The 10,214-nt window shown below is 46.3% G+C and overlaps 1 protein-coding gene across 1 annotated transcript in view; it reads right to left on the reverse strand.

Moving 5' to 3' along the window:
* The window catches only part of LOC134966254 (leukocyte antigen CD37-like), a 218,208-nt gene extending 209,326 nt beyond the window's left edge, over nt 1–8,882 (reverse strand). The window contains exon 1 of the mRNA XM_063942845.1: nt 8,772–8,882. The gene's annotated coding sequence lies outside the window, so the exon portion shown is untranslated. The remainder of the gene's footprint in view (nt 1–8,771) is intronic.
* Between the last annotated feature and the right edge of the window lie 1,332 nt (nt 8,883–10,214).

A 10,214-nucleotide genomic window follows, 5' to 3' on the forward strand; every position in this document is an offset into this window, starting at 1 on the left:
AAGTTGTTCTACAGTAGTTTACAAAATATACTTCAGAACTTTGATTACGTATTTTCACTTTTCTCTACTAGACTAGACTACTCAACTGCCCCTTCCAAAGAGAGATCACCCTCCTACAGTGCCTTGCTAAAGTATTCACCCCACTTGGCTTTTTACCTATTTTGTTACATTACAACCTGCAATTTAAATTTTTTTTACCTGAATTTAATGTGATGGATCTGCACAAAATAGTCTAAGTGGGTGAAATGAAATGAGAAAAATTTATATCAAAAATAATTTTTATAAATAGAAATTTGAAATTTGGCATGTGTATATGTATTCACCCCTTTGCTATGAAGCCCCTCAAAAGTTCTGGTGCAACCAATTACCTTCAGAAGTCATATAACTGCTCCTGAGGAAGCTGGCGGTGACCAAGACCAGCGAAACGCGTTGAGCCCTCTTTCTTTCTGACCACGGGCACTGCACCTGTTATCTACAATCATCTGGCAATCTTTGGACTTAAAATCCTCTAGGATCCCTACCAGCGCCATCCATTTGGAGTCTCTACATATTCCCCTGCTGCTATTGGACCTCGATCTGCAATTGAGAACCAAGGGGACTTCTTTCTGAGACCATGGTAATAACTATATCTGAAATTTATGAGGATACCTTGGAGGACTGAGTCCTAGCCAGATTACCAGTGCACACTGCCTTAATGGAAACTTAAGTGGTCTTATGATAATTTGAGAGACTCTCAACTTTTATTACTGATTACCCTCTTGACAACTACATATGTCGTATTTTTAGTTTAAATTTTAATAAATGTATGATTAATTTTTTATTGATAAATTTGTATCCGTTCTTTATTTTGAGATCCAGCCGGTGCCAGTATCCTTTTCTTGCCTTGCCTGTGATTTGAGACTGGGACGGTTCACCTTCCTTAGAGCAGGACAATGACCCGAAGCATACTGCTAAAGCAACACTCGAGTGGTTTAAGGGAAAACATTTAAATGTGTTGAAATGGCCTAGTCAAAGCCCAGATCTCAATCCAATTGAGAATCTGTGGTCAGACTTGAAGATTGCTGTTCACAAGCGGAAACCATCCAACATGAAGGAGCTGGAGCAGTTTTACTTGAGGAATGGGCAAAAATCCCAGTGCCAAGATGTGGCAAGCTCAGAGAGACTTATCCAAAGCGACTTGCAGCTGTAATTGCCGCAAAAGGTGGTTCTAAGAAGTACTAACTTTAGGGGGGTGAATAGTTTTGCACGCTGACGTTTTCTGTTATTTTGTCCTATTTGTTGTTTGCTTCACAATAAAAAATAAAAAAACATCTGCAAAGTTGTAGGCATGTTCTGTGAATAAAATGATGCAAACCTTCAAACAATCCATTTTACTTCAAGGTTGTGAAGCAACAAAACATTACAAATGCAAAGGGGGTGAATACTTTAGCAAGGCACTGTAGATCCTGGCCCACTTCCCCAGTGAAGATAGCAATCCGTATTCTTGGTGACACAAATCGTGGCACTAAGCAGTGGAGACATGGCCTCCATGATGTGATTTTCGGTAGCATGCCCTCTGCACCACCCAAATGGACCTCTCCTCCCAGGATATCAAAAATGTTGTAGTGTCTTGTGATAGATTCTCTCAGCCTTTCCATAACTCTCATAGTAAAGCCCCTGCCCCAGACCTGTGTATAGACTACAAATGCGCACATTGGGGTCTTTGAGAGAGAGAAAGTGGATGGAGATAAAGTATCAACCAGCTCCTTACTGCCAATGGCAGTTATCTTCGTCCACTGTATCGCTCTGCAGGCTAATACCACTTTTATATCGAGATCGCGGGTCGCAGCCGGGAGCCTGACACAGGTGCTACCCGCCTGCGACTTGCGTCAGCCCCCTTTCCCACCACAGTCACCAGCCCGGCATATTGCTGGGTTGGTGACGTTGCCTGTGACGCGGCGAGGGCAGCGTACATTCACTGTAAACGGGAAGCTGGGTCGATACAATGTTATGTGTGTCCTCCTATTCCCCCTACTGAACAGTATGGTGCCTTACAAAGCAACAACAACAACATTTGTAGGTGTAGATTAATTCGCAAAATATTTGATTTAAAAAACTTCTTTATGCAACAAAGAGCGAGTAGTGTTATGTAAATGGTAGAAAGCTGTATTATCTATCCCTCTTTGTTTTTCTTTTTAATGTGCAGTAAAAATAAGAATTTACTTACCGATAATTCTATTTCTCGGAGTCCGTAGTGGATGCTGGGGTTCCTGAAAGGACCATGGGGAATAGCGGCTCCGCAGGAGACAGGGCACAAAAAAGTAAAGCTTTACTAGGTCAGGTGGTGTGCACTGGCTCCTCCCCCTATGACCCTCCTCCAGACTCCAGTTAGGTACTGTGCCCGGACGAGCATACACAATAAGGGAGGCATTTTGAATCCCGGGTAAGACTCATACCAGCCACACCAATCACACCGTACAACTTGTGATCTAAACCCAGTTAACAGTATGACAACAGAAAGGGCCTCTTAAAGATGGCTCCTTAACAATAACCCGAATTAGTTAACAATAACTATGTACAAGTATTGCAGATAATCCGCACTTGGGATGGGCGCCCAGCATCCACTACGGACTCCGAGAAATAGAATTATCGGTAAGTAAATTCTTATTTTCTCTATCGTCCTAAGTGGATGCTGGGGTTCCTGAAAGGACCATGGGGATTATACCAAAGCTCCCAAACGGGCGGGAGAGTGCGGATGACTCTGCAGCACCGAATGAGAGAACTCCAGGTCCTCCTTTGCCAGGGTATCAAATTTGTAAAATTTTACAAACGTGTTCTCCCCCGACCACGTAGCTGCTCGGCAGAGTTGTAATGCCGAGACCCCTCGGGCAGCCGCCCAAGATGAGCCCACCTTCCTTGTGGAGTGGGCTTTTACAGTTTTAGGCTGTGGCAGGCCTGCCACAGAATGTGCAAGTTGAATTGTGTTACAAATCCAACGAGCAATCGACTGCTTAGAAGCAGGTGCGCCCAACTTGTTGGGTGCATACAATATAAACAGCGAGTCAGATTTTCTGACTCCAGCCGTCCTTGCAATGTATATTTTTAAGGCTCTGACAACGTCCAACAACTTGGAGTCCTCCAAGTCGCTAGTGGCCGCAGGCACCACAATAGGTTGGTTCAGATGAAATGCTGATACCACTTTAGGGAGAAAATGCGGACGAGTCCGCAGTTCTGCCCTATCCGAATGGAAGATTAGATAAGGACTTTTATAAGATAAAGCCGCCAATTCAGATACTCTCCTGGCAGAGGCCAGGGCTAGTAACATAGTCACTTTCAATGTGAGATATTTCAAATCCACCTTTTTCAATGGTTCAAACCAATGGGATTTGAGGAAATCTAAAACTACATTTAGATCCCACGGTGCCACCGGAGGCACCACAGGAGGCTGTATATGCAGTACTCCCTTGACAAAAGTCTGGACCTCAGGGACAGAGGCCAATTCTTTTTGGAAGAATATTGACAGGGCCGAAATTTGAACCTTAATGGATCCCAATTTGAGACCCATAGATAATCCTGATTGCAGGAAATGTAGGAAACGACCCAGTTGGAATTCCTCCGTCGGAACCCTCCGATCCTCGCACCACGCTACATATTTTCGCCAAATGCGGTGATAATGTTTCACGGTGACTTCCTTCCGTGCCTTAATCAAGGTAGGAATGACTTCTTCTGGAATGCCTTTCCCTTTTAGGATCTGGCGTTCAACCGCCATGCCGTCAAACGCAGCCGCGGTAAGTCTTGAAAAAGACAGGGACCCTGCTGTAGCAGGTCCCTTCTCAGAGGTAGAGGCCACGGTTCGTCCGTGAGCATCTCTTGAAGTTCCGGATACCAAGTCCTTCTCGGCCAATCCGGAACCACTAGTATTGTTCTTACTCTTCTTTGCCGTATGATCTTCAATACCTTTGGTATGAGCGGCAGAGGAGGAAACACATACACTGACTGGTACACCCAAGGAGTTACCAGTGCGTCCACAGCTATTGCCTGTGGATCTCTTGACCTGGCGCAATATTTGTCCAGTTTTTTGTTGAGGCGAGACGCCATCATGTCTACAATTGGTCTTTCCCAACGGTCTATTAACATGTTGAAGACTTCTGGATGTAGACCCCACTCTCCCGGATGAAGATCGTGTCTGCTGAGGAAGTCTGCTTCCCAGTTGTCCACGCCCGGGATGAACACTGCTGACAGTGCTATCACGTGATTCTCCGCCCAGCGAAGAATCTTGGCAGCTTCTGCCACTGCACTCCTGCTTCTTGTGCCGCCCTGCCTGTTTACATGGGCGACCGCCGTGATGTTGTCCGACTGAATCAACACCGGCTTTCCTTGCAGGAGAAGTTCCGCCTGGCTTAGAGCATTGTAGATTGCTCTTAGTTCCAGAATGTTTATGTGAAGAGATTTTTCCAGACTCGTCCATACTCCCTGGAAGTTTCTTCCTTGTGTGACTGCTCCCCAGCCTCTCAGGCTGGCGTCCGTGGTCACCAGGATCCAATCCTGAATGCCGAATCTGCGGCCTTCTAATAGGTGAGCCTTCTGCAACCACCACAGAAGTGACACCCTTGTCTTTGGTGACAGGGTTATTCGCAGGTGCATCTGCAGATGCGACCCTGACCATTTGTCCAACAGATCCCTTTGGAATATTCTTGCATGGAATCTGCCGAATGGAATTGCTTCGTAAGAAGCCACCATTTTTCCCAGGACTCTTGTGCATTGATGTACTGACACTTTTCCTGGTTTTAGGAGGTTCCTGACCAGATCGGATAACTCCTTGGCTTTTTCCTCTGGAAGGAAAACCTTTTTCTGAACCGTGTCCAGAATCATTCCTAGGAACAGCAGACGAGTTGTCGGGATTAAATGGGATTTTGGAATATTCAGAATCCACCCGTGTTGTCTTAGCACCTCTTGAGATAGTGCTAAAGCTGTCTCCAGCTGTTCTCTGGACCTTGCCCTTATTAGGAGATCGTCCAAGTATGGGATAACTAATACGCCTTTTCTTCGAAGAAGAATCATCATCTCGGCCATTACCTTGGTAAAGACCCGAGGCGCCGTGGACAATCCGAACGGCAGCGTCTGAAACTGATAGTGACAGTTTTGAACAATGAACCTGAGGTACCCCTGGTGTGCGGGGTAAATCGGAACGTGTAGATACGCATCCTTGATGTCCAAGGATACCATAAAGTCCCCTTCTTCCAGGTTCGCTATCACTGCTCTGAGTGACTCCATCTTGAACTTGAACTTTTTTATGTAGAGGTTCAAGGACTTCAGATTTAGAATAGGCCTTACCGAGCCATCCGGCTTCGGTACCACAAATAGAGTGGAATAATACCCCTTTCCTTGTTGTAATAGGGGTACTTTGACTATCACCTGCTGAGCGTACAGCTTGTGAATGGCTTCCAACACCCTCTCCCTTTCGGAAGAGACGGTTGGTAAGGCAGACTTCAGGAAACGATGAGGAGGATCCGTCTCTAATTCCAACCTGTACCCCTGAGATATTATCTGCAGGATCCAGGGGTCTACCTGCGAGTGAGCCCACTGCGCGCTGTAATTTTTGAGACGGCCCCCCACTGTCCCCGAGTCCGCTTGAGAGGCCCCAGCGTCATGCTGAGGTTTTTGCAGGAGCCGGGGAGGGCTTCTGTTCCTGGGAAGGAGCTGCCTGTTGGTGTCTCTTCCCTCTTCCTCTGCCTCGTGGCAGGTACGACAAGCCCTTTGCTCTCTTATTTTTGTAGGAGCGAAAAGGCTGCGGTTGAAAGGTCGGTGCCTTTCTCTGTTGGGGAGTGACTTGAGGTAAAAAAGTGGATTTCCCGGCAGTAGCCGTGGCCACCAAGTCTGATAGACCAACTCCAAATAACTCCTCCCCTTTATACGGCAAAACCTCCATGTGACGTTTTGAATCCGCATCGCCTGTCCACTGTCGTGTCCATAAGGCTCTTCTGGCTGAAATGGACATAGCACTCACCCGAGATGCCAGTGTGCAAATATCCCTCTGTGCATCACGCATATAGATAAATGCATCCTTTATTTGTTCTAACGACAGTAAAACATTGTCCCTATCTAGGGTATCAATATTTTCAATCAGGGATTCTGACCAAACTACTCCAGCACTGCACATCCAGGCAGTTGCTATAGCTGGTCGTAGTATAACACCTGCATGTGTGTATATATTCTTTTGAATAACTTCCATCTTTCTATCTGATGGATCCTTAAGTGCGGCCGTCTCAGGAGAGGGTAACGCCACTTGTTTGGATAAGCGTGTGAGCGCCTTGTCCACCTTAGGGGGTGTTTCCCAGCGCGCCCTAACCTCTGGCGGGAAAGGGTATAATGCCAATAACTTTTTTGAAATTATCAACTTTTTATCAGGAGCAACCCACGCTTCATCACACACGTCATTTAATTCTTCTGATTCAGGAAAAACTGTTTGTAGTTTTTTCACACCATACATAATACCCTGTTTTACGGTATCTGTAGTATCAGCTAAATGTAACGTCTCCTTCATTGCCAAAATCATATAACGTGTGGCCCTACTGGAAAATACGTTTGAATTTCTACCGTCGTCACTGGAATCAGTGCCCGTGTCTGGGTCTGTGTCGACCGACTGAGGCAAAGGGCGTTTTACAGCCCCTGACGGTGTTTGAGGCGCCTGGACAGGCATTAATTGATTGTCCGGCCGCCTCATGTCCTCAACTGACTGTTTAAGGGAAGATAAACCATCACGTAATTCCACAAATAAAGGCATCCATTCTGGTGTCGACCCCCTGGGGGGTGACATCTGCATATTTGGCAATTGCTCCGCCTCCACACCAATATCGTCCTCATACATGTCGACACCACGTACCGACACACACCGCAAACTCACAGGGAATGCTCTAATGAAGACAGGACCCACTAGCCCTTTTGGGGAGACAGAGGGAGAGTCTGCCAGCACACACCACAAAGCGCTATATATACAAGGGATATCCTTATATTAAGTGCTCCCTTATAGCTGCTTTAATATATATATATATAGCCATTAATGTGCCCCCCCTCTCTGTTTTACCCTGTTTCTGTAGTGCAGTGCAGGGGAGAGACCTGGGAGCCGTTCTGACCAGCGGAGCTGTGACAGAAAATGGCGCCGTGTGCTGAGGAGATAGGCCCCGCCCCTTTTTCGGCGGGTTCTTCTCCCGCTATTTTTCCAGTCAGGCAGGGGTTAAATATCTCCATATAGCCCCTATGGGCTATATGTGAGGTATTTTTAGCCTTGTATAAGGTTTATATTTGCCTCTCAGAGCGCCCCCCCCCAGCGCTCTGCACCCTCAGTGACTGCCCAGTGAAGTGTGCTGAGAGGAAAATGGCGCACAGCTGCAGTGCTGTGCGCTACCTTATGAAGACTGAGGAGTCTTCAGCCGCCGGTTTCCGGACCTCTTCACGCTTCAGCATCTGCAAGGGGGTCGGCGGCGCGGCTCCGGGACCGGACTCCACGGCTGGGCCTGTGTTCGATCCCTCTGGAGCTAATGGTGTCCAGTAGCCAAGCAGCAAATCCACTCTGCATGCAGGTGAGTTTACTACTTTCCCCCTAAGTCCCACGTTGCAGTGATCCTGTTGCCAGCAGGACTCACTGTAAAGAAAAAAACCTAAACTAAACTTTCTCTAAGCAGCTCTTTAGGAGAGCCACCTAGATTGCACCCTTCTCGTTCGGGCACAAAATCTAACTGGAGTCTGGAGGAGGGTCATAGGGGGAGGAGCCAGTGCACACCACCTGACCTAGTAAAGCTTTACTTTTTTGTGCCCTGTCTCCTGCGGAGCCGCTATTCCCCATGGTCCTTTCAGGAACCCCAGCATCCACTTAGGACGATAGAGAAATGATACGTCTGTCAGTGAAAGCGCTTACATCTTGTAAATGGGGCAAACCTAGCTTCCTGAGGCGCAGATGGACTGATAGTATTTGCACATCTATTTGTTTCAGGAAGGAAGCTGTACATCAAGCAGATATTTAGCAATACTGTATGTGGCTCCATACAAACCAAAGACAGACTTTCTTATAATATTATAAAACAGAGGTCAGATATCAGTTCCAAGGCTACACAATTCCATGATGACTCTATGGACCGTTTTACCATTATCTCCGCTGGAACCCACAGAAATTGGGACTGTCTGCCAGGCACATGTTACTAGTACATTCTATAACTCATGAAACCATTTAAATAATGAATACATCTGCATACACTTACTAGTCTGCACACACTGACATCCTCAGTTACTGGTTGTGTAAAAACACATGTCACAAGCCTTGGTCTGTGGGGGTTTGAAGAAGCCTCCAATGTGACAGAAATGATACAACAAGGTCTAGTGCTCTGCTCACCTCTCTGCATTCTACACATCTCAGCAGGAAAACTATAATAGAACACCAGGCACCGTGCTGAAACATATATATATATATATATATATATATATATATATATATATATATATATATATATATATATATATATATAAACACTAAAAAGTAAGCAGTACTTTCTCAGTGACTATGTTTCTCTGAAATAGGTACATACTATATGCCTTTACTGTACATATTTTATGTCTAAATGAATAAAACTCACAAGCTGGCTAGAATATAATGGATTTCATGTATTTGCCCCATCAGCAGGGTCCCACATTACACAAAACACATACAACACATGGACAGTGATGGTGTCTGCCTTGGATAAAGCTTCTGCTACACCGAATGCACTGTCACACTGTACACTATTATATACTGTACTCACCAGAATACAGTGACCGTCCTAGTAACCACAGGTAACTGAGAAGGGATGAGTTTCCACAATGAAGCAGCTGCCTGTCTCACGTCTCTGCTATAATACAGTACAGAGCAAACTTTCAGACTTCACCCACTGTTCACTCATTCACAGAGCAGACCAGCCCCTTCCAAATGTCACTGGCTGCCTTCGGCAACCTCCCCACCAGGGAGGGGACATGCAAAACCTGGGTGTCTGCTTCCTAATTTCCATCACTATTCTTTAAGGTGGTTTAGTTTTACAATGATTCTGTATGATTAGGACATTTTCTGCAGTGTGAATCGTCTCCCACACTAGAACAACACCCCCCTGTCACACACTTTGTAATGAAACATAGCACACAATGAGGAGGTGTGAGAACCAGAGGAAGTCATTGTGACTGCAGCTCCCATCAGGCTGTCTGAGATGTTAAACTAGGTACACAGTGACACACCTGAGCGATGTATTGATCCAGTGACGTCATGCAGAGCCAGAACTGGACTTTTTGGTGCCCTGTGCCAGAAAGAGAATTGGTGAGCGCTAGTGATGAGCGGGTTCGGTTCCTCGGAAACCGAACCCCCCCGAACTTCACCCATTTTACACGGGTCCGAGGCATACTCGGATTCTCCCGTATGGCTCGGTTAACCCGAGCGCGCCCGAACGTCATCATCCCGCTGTCGGATTCTCGCGAGATTCGGATTCTATATAAGCAGCCGCGCGTCGCCGCCATTTCACTCGTGCATTGGAAATGTTAGGGAGAGGACGTGGCTGGCGTCCTCTCCGTTTATTAATCTTGATGCAAATATTTGTGCTTATTGCTTTATTGTGGGGACTGGGGAGCAGCTGTATTATATAGATAGGAGGAGTACAGTGCAGAGTTTTGCTGACAGTGACCACCAGTATACGTTGTCTGCCTGAAAAACACTCCATATCTGTGCTCAGTGTGCTGCATATATCTGTGCTCACACTGCTTTATTGTGGGGACTGGGGACCACCAGTATATTATATAGGAGGAGTACAGTGCAGAGTTTTGCTGACAGTGACCACCAGTATACGTTGTCTGCCTGAAAAACACTCCATATCTGTGCTCAGTGTGCTGCATATATCTGTGCTCACACTGCTTTATTGTGGGGACTGGGGACCAGCAGTATTATATAGGAGGAGTACAGTGCAGAGTTTTGCTGACAGTGACCACCAGTATATATAGCAGTACGGTGCGGAAGGCCACTGCTCTACCTACCTCTGTGTCGTCAAGTATACTACCCATCTAGATTCTATACCTGTGGTGCATTTTAGTTTTGCAGTTTGCTGACAGTGACCACCAGTATATATAGCAGTACGGTACGGAAGGCCACTGTTCTACCTACCTCTGTGTCGTCAAGTATACTATCCATCCATACCTGTGGTGCATTTCAGTTGTGCGCAGTATATATA

Source organism: Pseudophryne corroboree, chromosome 10 (assembly GCF_028390025.1).
Source record: "Pseudophryne corroboree isolate aPseCor3 chromosome 10, aPseCor3.hap2, whole genome shotgun sequence".
NCBI classification, from domain to species: Eukaryota; Metazoa; Chordata; class Amphibia; order Anura; family Myobatrachidae; genus Pseudophryne; species Pseudophryne corroboree.